The sequence below is a fragment of the Saimiri boliviensis genome, chromosome 15, assembly GCF_048565385.1.
Source record: "Saimiri boliviensis isolate mSaiBol1 chromosome 15, mSaiBol1.pri, whole genome shotgun sequence".
Lineage (NCBI taxonomy): Eukaryota > Metazoa > Chordata > Mammalia > Primates > Cebidae > Saimiri > Saimiri boliviensis.
The window spans coordinates 44,511,159-44,522,225 of record NC_133463.1 but is presented as its reverse complement, the minus strand read 5'-3'; the positions used below and the strand labels follow the sequence as shown (position 1 = coordinate 44,522,225).

Here is an 11,067-nt window from a genome sequence, read left to right as displayed (position 1 = left end):
GCCAGGCTGATCTTGAACTCCTGATCTCATGATCCACTCACCTTGGCCTCCCGAAGTGCTAGGATTACAGACATGAGCCACCACACCTGGCCTTTTTTTTTTTTTTTTTTTTTTTTTTTTTTTTTTTTTTTTTTGGCTACAGGGTCTTGCTTTGTCACATAGGATGGAGTGCAGTGCTGTGATTAGTGCAGCCTGGACTCCTGGGCCCTGGCAATCCTCTCACTGCCGCCTCTTGAGTAGCTGGAAACACAGGCATGCTCCACCACACCTGGCCAACTTTTTTTGATTTTTAGTAGAGATGAGGATGAGGTCTTCCTATGTTGCCCAGGCTGGTCTTAAACTCCTAGGCTCAAGTGATCCTCCCATCTCGGCCTCCCAAAGTGCTGGGGTTAACAGGCATGAATCACTGCACCCGGCCTATTTCTTCAAAGTTTAAAAAATATTTTCTTATCAGAGCACATGTGTAAATATTCTTTGAGTTATTCAACACAGGGAAATGAAGGACCATTTATTTTAATTGTACCTCTACTAACACTTAATTTTGGAACCTGAATGCTACACATTGAGCCACAGAAGATGGTAATATTAACGTAATCACAGATTTAGCTGAACAGTTGTATTTTAATTCTGTTTGCTATAGAATAGCCTTCATTATTGGCTACGTTGATGTAAAGTCACGGCTGGAGACTGTAATATAATACAAGCATACAGTGTTGCTGTAAAAGAGGCAGTGGTACTACCTCAATCTCCACCCCGATTTTATATAATTTTGAATGACTGTGAAAACTTGTCATTTCGCCTTGAGAAAGGTCAGTGCTTATCGTTACTGGACTTTCATTGGAGATTCTTTCAAAGATTTGTCTGATTAATTATTTTGGACCAAAAGATCCATAATCTCTTACCCTTAAAATCCATTTATTCATTTTAATGAATAAGTGATTTAATCACTAGAGAAACCACTGACCTTTTAATTTAACAGCAGGTGTCACTTTTTTTTTTTTTTTTTTTTTTTTTTGATACGGAGTCTCACTGTGTCACCAGGCTAGAGCGCAGTGGCGCGAGCTTGGCTCACTGTAACCTCCACCTCCTGGGTTCAAGCGATTCTCCTGCCTCAGCCTCTCGAGTAGCTGAGATGACAGGTGTGCACCACCATGCCCAGCTAATTTTTGTATTTTTAGTAGAGACAGGGGTTTCACCATGTTGGCCAGGATGGTCTCGAAGTTTTGACTTTGTGATCCACCTGCCTCAGCCTCGCGAAGTGTCGGGATTACAGGTGTGAGCCACCGCGCTGGAGGCAGGTGTCACTTTTAACCACAAGGTGGCAGCATAATTCTGTTCTCAGCCCTATGCAGCTTCCTTTCTCAAGGAAAGCTGCTCAATTATTGTTGGTGCCTTATGCTCGGCATTTGAATTGTCTTAATTAGCCTGCACTATCAGCCACCAAGATCAATTCCAACAGAAAAGAAAGCCACAAAAATTAATGAAAGGTGTAGACCAAATGGCAGCTAATTTATTTCTTTAGCCAAACATCCTTAACAGGTAGGTTCTCTGATCACAGCGAATTCTATAAATAATAATTTGGTCGAGTTGGGATGGCCAGTGAGATTAGCTCTGGGAACAGACACTTTAGAGTTCCTTTGAAGCAGGTCTAGGTCAGTAATGATAGTCATTACCTTTTTACAGCTGTTGCAGTTGACACATAATTAAGCCTGACAAACCACCTCCACTCATGACCCTTCACTGTTGGATGAAATAAGGTCAAAGGCCTAATCCCGGTGGGAATTCTTCCTTCCTGGTCATTACCAGGCACGAGAACCATGCAGTAAAACGACACCTTATGGGCTCCAAATTAACCAGATTTAACGATGGCGGAGGAAGCAGACTCTTTCGTGGGTTCCCTGGTCCTGTGAACACGCTGACAGCTGTACACAGGCTAAGGCGAAATAAACCTCTCAACAGAATCCTCAAGCCCCCTGAAAGAGTTTTAAGCTAAAGTGCGTAAATTCAGGTAGTCTTCCATTCAGGTAACAGGGAAGCCTGTTACAGACAAGCCTGCCACACTGAACTCTGCACAGAGGAGTGTCTGTAGGAAACACATGGGAATCACCTACCCAGATGTTTACTGTTCCATCCTGGTAAGGTACAAAGGCTTTGCCTACATACCACTGTTACTAAGGTCTCTCTATTTTGATCCTTCACTGAGTCAGGGGCAGAATACACCCAAAGCACAGAGGGTGGTGGAAGGTAAGCTTTTCTTGTTTATAGATTTCTGAATTCTTTTCTAATGTTCCCACCCAGTAACATATTGACATTTCTTTCTGCAGCAGTTTAAGAATGAGTAATGAAAGAAACCTGTAATGCCTTAACATCACCAGACCACACCGACCCTGCTCTCAGTACGAGTCCAGCACTCATCCTAAGAGCAGGCTATAAATCCTCACGGCCGACTGTCAGCATAACCTGATGACTTTTCGAATACACAAAACCTATCGATCTGCACAGAAACAGAAAAGCTGACCCTTTTGGTGGAGAGGTATGTGGGGCTGTCACTGGTCTTCAAGAATACATTAAACTTACATCACAGAAATAATATAGTTTATTGTTTAGAAACACTTTTGCCTTCAGAGAAGCCAAAAGGCAAGTGAATTTGACGGGTAATGACTTCTAAGGCTGCTTCCTCCCAAATCCTGACTTGAAGCCAATTCTAAAGGTTCATTTTTAATGGTAAAGAGGGAGAAGAAAGAGAGGGAGGGAGGCAGAGTGCAGGAGCATAGTCCTTCTAGAAGTATGGATTACATGCACTTCGACAGAACCCTGAGATGAGCTGCTATTTGGGCTAATGTGGTCTGTTCTACACTGGCTGCCTAAGGAACATGGGTGATGGGGCTTCACTTTGCACAAGGAGGCTTCATGGAACGTTTCAGGTTTCAGACACTGTGTATTCTGGGCTTTAGGCTCTATTTCTTCCTGCCTTGCATGTTGGCTCATCCAATCTAATTCCCTTGAGGGCAGGGATGTCTCCACCTCATTTCCCACCATATTCCCAACACCTCTATGACCTGGGAAATAGGAGCCCGTCAGGAATTTTTATTGAATACATGTTTCTGCAGGAAGAATGATTCCCAAATGGATTCTCAAACTGCAAGTTTAATTCGTAATTTATGCCATACAGGAAAGAAGGGGAATAATAGGGATGAGCACTCAGCAAACAATTAAAAAACAAGCTAAGTGCGTCTAAGGCAAATTCTTTTTTTCTTCTTTGAGAAAGAGTCTTGCTCTATGGCCCCAGCTGGAGTGCAGTGGTACGATCTCAGCTTATGACTCTTAAAGTAGATGTCACTGAATTAATTTTAAGGACTCCTGGGTTCAAGCAATTTCCTGCCTCAGCCTCCTGAGTAGCTGGGACTACAGGCGTGTGCCACCATGCCTAGCTAATTTTCTTGTAATTTTAGTAGAGATGGGGTTTCACCACATTAGCCAGGCTGGTCTTGAACTCCTGATCTCAAGTGATCTGTTGGCCTAGGCCTCCCAAAGTGCTGGGATTACAGGTGTGAGCCACCGCGCTCCGCCTTAAGGCAAATCCTTCACTCTGGAATGAACACAGCCACTTGGCTTCTCTGTATCATCACTGAAGCAGCTGAACATCTCCTGAGAAAAGTCACAGCACCGTTAATACTGGTGTCTTTATCCCCTGCAGGAGGCCTCTCAACTTCAAGGATCTCACCAAGTCCTCATGCTTTGTGTTCTTCCAACGCCTCCCTGCAATGACAATTTCACACCTTCTCCAAGGTTCCTGACGCAAGCCTCAAGGGGGCTGGATTTTCCATTTCTCAAAGGAAACACGAGCCTTAAACAGTTGGCTCTCTTTCCAACATTTTTCATCTGATGAGTCTAACCATCCCATGAGTCTCACTTCCTTGGGGCAGCTTTCCTGATGCTGAAACCCTCCCACCTCTCAGGTGTAGCTGAGACCCATCTTCCTAGTATTACTTCCTAGCATTAATCGAAAGTTTTTCCTTCCTAGCATTACTCGAAATTGAAATTATGAAGTGATTCAAGTGTCTCCTCTGATGGGCTAAGCTCCAAGAGGGAGGAACTTTGAAGAGACTTACCTGGTTCATAACTGTAGCCCTAGTGTGTGGCATAGAGTAGGCAATTAATATTTATTGGCTAAATTAACAGTTAAGAGGAAGAAAAGGATGCAAGTGTGTGTTGATCAGGTCTTCAAAGGTGGTAAGAGTTGGAAGAAACCCTTTTGCTCAGTCCTCTCAAGTGATGCTGAAACTTGATGGGGGCACAAGACCTACAAAAGCCTGCTCACCTGCCCACCTGGCCAGGGCAGGTGTATCTCCACAGTGCTCCTGCCTGCACATAATTGATCACCGTGGCTTTTCCCAAGTTCCCTCCAGGGTCCCCAAGAGGCTCACTACATTCCAGTTTTGACTCATAGGCTTGACATAAAAAACACTGAAAACTGGAAATGAGCAGAGACTGTGTGCCTGCCAGCCACTTTGCTGGGTATTATTTTATTTTGTCCTCACGACCCTTTAAGGTAGATATTACTGAATCGATTTTATGGATGAGGAAACTGAGGCTCAAGGTTAAGTGTCTTATTTAGGGTCATGCAGCTGTAGCTTCCCAGACTCTGTCCCCAGCACTTCCTCTTCTAACACCACCCAGCACACTCTCAGCCCCATGTATCCAGTACCTCTAGGTGTCTGGCCTGTCTGGAACAGCAGCAGACAGGTGAGGACGTGGGGGCCACACCCATCTCCCTGGCAGTCTTAACTTCACTCTATCAGGACTTGTTTTAGCGCCAGAGAGAAGAATGTACACTCCCGTCTGGTTCACCCGCTGCTCACTCCCAGCCCTGCATTAATCATAAACTTCCTTCCAAGGGATCTGGAGGGCTCTGCAGACATCCCACCAGCTTTGCTGTGATGGATGTGGTGTTTACAGGCAGGCCGGTTTACTGAGACCAGCACTATTTGCAGTCACACTCTGTTAAGCATTGCTTTGTACTGTTTTTATTTGGCTTCTGAGGGACAGTAATTCAGCCATCTATTTTCTTTCCACAATAAAAGACTTATCAAAAAACAAACTTCAGTTTCTTTGCTGAGAGGTTCAAAAATGTACCGCTTTACACAAATGCCTCTCGATCAAATTCCCTACTCGTGGCTCATGATATTAAAAAGATCCACTTCCTTTTAGCACTTGTTTAGCCTGGGCTAACTACAAATGCCCCCTTTCTGCAGACAGCTACCACCTCACTGGGACTGCACAGCAAAAGATGCTTGATCTGGGAAAAGTAAACCCTCAAGATTGGTGAAGTAGAATTTAAGAGCAGATGATCATTTCATATGCCAAGGGAGTATCAACAGAGAAGTCTGTAACACCAGTTCACTGTGAGCTGGTGCCAAGTTAGAGGACATGTCCTGTGGTCTCTACCACACCATCAGATGTACTGCCATCGTAAGGACGGCTGGCTTAACCAAGCAGTGTTAACATTTTACCTAGCACTGGCAAACATGTGGCTCAGATTATTACCCAGTGCTTCAATCACAGCTATCTGTATGATGTTTTAAAAATATTAATAGCCAGGCAAAAATATTTCTTGACTCATAAAAAATAGAACCAAAATCCTCAAAACACACCCCTCCAAGTTATTTACTGGTGTTATTGTGAATTACTTAGGGCTGGGGGAATGTATCAAGAGAGACTAGCTTGATTAGAGAAAGTCAGAACTTGTATTTGAAAATATATGTTCAGAGCTTATCCTCACGGCTTTCTGCCAGGAGAGGGCAGGGAAGACAGATGACTCAAGGGGTATGACTCCCAAGCTCCTTGCAGAGGAAGGGATGGGGTCATGGTTCTTGGAGAATGGAACTTCCCCAAGGGTGGTCCGGTTAGCAGCACCTGGGAACTTGCTGACATGCAGAATTCTGGACGTTCCCCCAGACGTATGACTCAGACACTCTTGGGGTGGGGCCCAGCAACCTCTGTTTTAACAAGTCCTGCAGGTGATGGTGATACACCCTGAAGTTTGATAAGACTGTTATAGAAGAGCTGCTATATGCATATATGGTGATCTGGATCTTGTTGAGGTATAGATTCTAACTTGGCCGGTCTGGAGCGGGGCTCAAGATTCTGCATTTCTAACTGGCTTTCAGGTGATGTCCAGGCTGCTGGTCTGTGAACTACATTTGAAGTAGTAGTAGTGTAGATGCTGAAGGTTATACAGCGGGATCCCTGGAGCTGAAACCTGGCCTTCAGCTTACTCAAAGATTATGGGACGATAAAGTCAGAGCTTCTGCTTCCTAACAAGAATTCAGGGCTTTCCACACAACAGCCAATATTGCTCCAGCAAGAACCTTAAATTCTCAATGTGATCAATAGTTTCAACTCCCCAGAAAGCACAGTCTTAGTAATTCAGAGGCAAACCCGATGAGGCCATACCAGTTAAGTGGATGTCAGGAAGGGAAACCATGGATGGCCTTTTTAGTCAGCATGCAGTGCCGGGAATCACTCCCGACAGCTCTTCCAAACACCATTTGTACTCTGGCAACACCACCGTTGCACACCGGCTGCAGGGCTGACTTACGAGTCTCTTTATTTTTTCATTAACATGAACTTGGCATATGTACATATTTACAATTCAGATTTAGAGTAGCCTTTCAACAAAATGCGAAGACAGAACCAAAACACGCAGATGGTGCATGGACAGGTAATGCAGAAAGAAAACACTTCTCCTGGAACCTTCCAGGCTGTTTACAGGCATGTGCCCAAATTTTTGAAAATCTTACACAGAAAGCAAGTTGGAAATGGATCTATCTAATTTCTAATCTCAGGACTTGATAAGCTTGAGATTCCAAATGTGATGAGAGATTCTGGAGACCTTTTCTGTTTCTATTACTACAGACAGTCTGCACCTTGGGTTGGTTTCACTGGTTTCTTGACTAACACCTCGGATGATATTTCCTACTCACTGACACTCTGTCATACATTAAACACTGAATTGATAAATACCTACTATGTGCCAGGTCCAATTTCATCTTCTAATCACACCATGAATATGAGATGATATCGGACCACTATACACTTTGCAAGAGGTAAAAACTGTTTAGGATTCAGTTCCTAATTCAGAAATATATTTTGGCTACAAATGAAAAGCCATTTATGGTTCAACTCCAAGCTTGGGCAATCAGAACAAAAAAGCACATGTCCTTTCATTTCTACCATGTTGCACTAGAAACAACATTTAATCACAATAATTGCGCTTGATTCTGTTTAGCCTGGTGGCAGAGGCTCCATGGCATTGGTGCAGCTGCAGTGCCCTTGGACTGATGTTGTTTCAAGCTGAGAACTGTCCCCAATGTGTCTGGTAGATTCCAAAGACAGCCTTTGCACATTCAGAGGGTGGAAAGGACTGCCTCCCATGTGTGCACTTGACCACGGCCAGGGCGAGTCAGCCTCTGAGGATGGGCTGGATCCCAGGGACCAGGAAGGTGCTGTATAGAGCCTACCTCTCCCAACTTTCTAAATGGAAGAAAACTGCTTTCACTTTACAGTTAAGGCAAAAGCTTAAACAAGCAAATATTCATGAAAGAGGTGATGCATGCATTCAAAATCACACCAAGGCATAAGTGACTGGCAACAGACCAAGTCACCTGGCGAGGAAAAGAGGGGAAGGAGAAGGATGACAGGGCTGAGGCCAGGATGTGGGGAGAGAGAGAGAGACAGGACGTGGGGGAACAGACTTGGGGGGCTTTCCATGCAGATGTTTTCTGCTTTACCTCTTTGCCTGTGGCTGGCCTTAATCCAGGGGGAATTCTGTGAGAATGACATATATATATATGTATATGTTTATGTACTCTAATACATCGATCTCCCTCTCCTCCACTGTCCAATTTAGGGAAGATAAAGCTAAGTCAACAGAGGTGGGGGAAATTGGTACAACAGAACAGCAGCACCTAACACCAGCGCGGATCCTGTACTTTCACAGTCTAACACGGCTGAATGTGGAACTCAGTGGCCAGAATCAGTCATACTCTTTGGAAGAGGTTCTTGTTCATTTCAAAGGCTGCTAATACCTTGGAGAGCTAAAAAGACTTCGGACCTTATAGAAAAGGCAATATGGAGAAAACTGGAGGGTCCCTAGGAGAGACACCAACAGTGGGACAGAACATTTCTAAGCAAGTGTGTGTTCTGTCAACTTACGTGATGAGAGTGACTGTGGCCTTACGGAATACCCAGCCTCCATCGGTGCCAGAGCGCATGGCCTGCAGGTCCCTTCAGCACACCTGCCCCTCCATCTGTCAGCCTCGTCGGCTTCCCTTGCCGTCTTTCCCAGGCAAGGGTACCCTCCAGAATCCCTCACTCCCTGACATTCTCCCCATCCTGCCTTGTAACACATGGGGCAATTTGTTAAATGGCTGAGGCCTAGATATAATAGAGTTGGAGAGGAGCACAAGAATCTATATTTTAAGTTTTTAATTTAAATTTTAATTAATTAATTTTTTGAGACAGAGTCTTGCTCTGTTGCCCAGGCTGCAGTGCAGAGGCACGATCTCCGCTCACTGCAACCTCCACCTCCCGGGTTCAAGTGATTCTCTCCGCTCAGCCTCCTGAGTAACTGGGGTTACAGGAATGCACCGTGACTCCTGGCTAATGTTTGTATCCTTAGTACAGACAGGGATTCACCATGTTGGCCAGGCTGGTCTTGAACTCCTGACCTCAAGTGATCCGCCTGCCTCAGCCTTCCAAAGTGCTGGGATTACAGGTGTGAGACACCACACCCAGCCAAGAATCTGCATTTTTATCTTGCATCCTAAGTGATTCCAAAGTAGGTCATTCACTGGAAACCGTTTGAAGGACATGGGTCTGGAGCTTGTATGAGTCCTGCACTGCCCAGTCCTGAATCTGTTCTCTACCCCTTCTCTCCCCATGTGGGCACTTCTCTTCCTGGGTGCCACCTCTTCCTTGTCCCTCTCCATCTCACTGCTTCTGTAGACAAGCCTCACTGTGTTCCTGGTTCATCCTGTGAAAGTAAAAATCTAATCTCATATTGGGTCCCATCGGAGGAAGCAGTGAAACTCCAGAAGTCCACAGAGAGAACTCAGAAAACTGACCCTCCTTAGAAAGCCACGGAGCTAATGTGATTACACGACCTCATGCACTGAAAGAATACAATTCTAAATGAAAATTACACTGTCTTCCTCAAGATTTTCTATTTTTTTTTTTCTATTTGGAAATCATGAATAAAATGGAAGTTGTGGGTTAAGGCTATGTCTATGAAAAGTCTTGGAGTATAATGCGAAGAGTTTTATATTTTGAAGCTTTTCGAGTTGAAGGATCATATGTATTCTCTGCCACAGTATTAAGAACTTTTTTGGAGAGGCCTTAGAATATGGATTCATTAAGCTAACATTTTAAAGACAGCCCTTCCCCGAGCTGAGTTCAAAGCCCTCTGTATGTAAGGCAGTCAATATAGCCACACTACCCCCAATTTCCACTTTCTTTGGAAAGTAGAAAGCAAGGAAAGTCTTCAAATTACACAATAAGAGTGAATTGTACACTGTAACAGCCCAGCCCCCTTCACTTCTCATGCTATGTTTTCACTCCTTTTCTGGAAGGGGTATTTTAAAGGCATTCAATTGAGAGGCAGAGAGAGAGAGTGGCCTATGATAAAGCAGCAAGCTTTACAGGTAGGGACAGGCATATATTAGAGATGTGTTACGGAAGTACAGGAAAAAGGTGCCAAACACATCTAGAAATGTGGAAGTTACTTGATTTTCAGTTAATTTATTATAAAAGAAATACAGATCTTAGTACAAGGTTCTATTAAGAACTTTAAAAAAATAGGCCAGGCAAGGTGTCTCATGTCTATAATCCCAGTACTTTGGGAAGCTGAGGCAGGTGGATCACCTGAGTTCAGGAGTTCGAGACCAGCCTGGCCAACATGGTAAAACTCCATCTCTACTAAAGAAAAAAAAAAATTAGCCGGGCATGGTGGCAGGCACCTGTAATCCCAGCTACTCAGGAGGCTGAGGCAGAAAAATCACCTGAAGCCGGGAGGCGGAGGTTGCAGTGAGCTGAGATTATCACACCACTGCACTCCAGCCTGGGCAACAGAGTGAGACTCCATCTTAAAAAAAAAAATAATAAGAAGAAGAACTTAAAAAATAAAACACGGTAGCTCAAAGAACTTCTCGTGCATGGAGTCAGGAATGTGAGTTCAAGCTTCTCTGCCACTGAGGCTTTGAGGAGGTCTGGCTGTGCTAAAAGCATAGACTATACTTCCGTGAGTGGCACCTCCTAGAGGCCTGAGGTTTGCACTATATAGCTGTGGCAGTGACCCTGCCAATGCATACCATGAGAAATATAACAGTGGAATTTGGTCCAGGGAGAGTCACTGTGTGCTTATTTCTCATGCCTTTATTTCAAGACAACTTCAAGAACAAGACACTTACAAAATATAACAGGAAGATGTGTTTTTAGGACAAAAAGAAAACTCATCTAGGAAAATCAGGGTGGCTACTGACATCTAGTTATTGCTATTGGGAAAAGAAGTTAGTATGTATCATTTTTTGTCCATCGGATTAAATAACGTAAGCTATGTGGCTTTGTTCTAATTCTTTTTGTAAGCAACTGTTTGTAACGTTACGTGATTTCTAGACAGGAATGGTAAAACAATATGCTTTTATGCCATAAACAAGAACAATTAAGTCTTTTTCACATCACATATCTTAGGCCTTTCTCCAAACTCTCAAAAATGTACTCCACTGTACTTCTTAATAAATTGTCATGTTATGGTGTTTCAGGAATAAACAAACTTCAGGGGCAACTGGCCCACTAGCAGTCACTGATAACACTGCTTCCCTTTAAACATAATTAACAACACGGTTGGGCCAGGCCCAGTGGCTCACACCTGTAATCCCAGCACTTTGGGAGGCCGACGCAGGTGGATCACAAGGTGAGGAGATCAAGACAATCCTGGCTAACACAGTGAAACCCTTTCTCTACTAAAAACACAAAAAAATTAGCTGGGTGTGATGGCACGTGCCTGTA

General features: G+C 44.1%; 1 protein-coding gene and 1 long non-coding RNA gene across 3 annotated transcripts in view; one reads left to right on the top strand and one right to left on the bottom strand.

Moving 5' to 3' along the window:
* PAG1 (phosphoprotein membrane anchor with glycosphingolipid microdomains 1) overlaps positions 1–11,067 on the bottom strand; it is a 67,489-nt gene that overhangs the window by 22,139 nt on the left and 34,283 nt on the right. The gene's annotated exons all lie outside the window — the stretch shown is intronic.
* Positions 1–11,067, top strand: part of LOC141581462 (uncharacterized) — a 93,245-nt gene that overhangs the window by 81,696 nt on the left and 482 nt on the right. Inside the window, exon 3 of the long non-coding RNA XR_012514106.1 lies at positions 2,325–2,533. This is a non-coding gene — a long non-coding RNA (uncharacterized LOC141581462). The remainder of the gene's footprint in view (positions 1–2,324; positions 2,534–11,067) is intronic.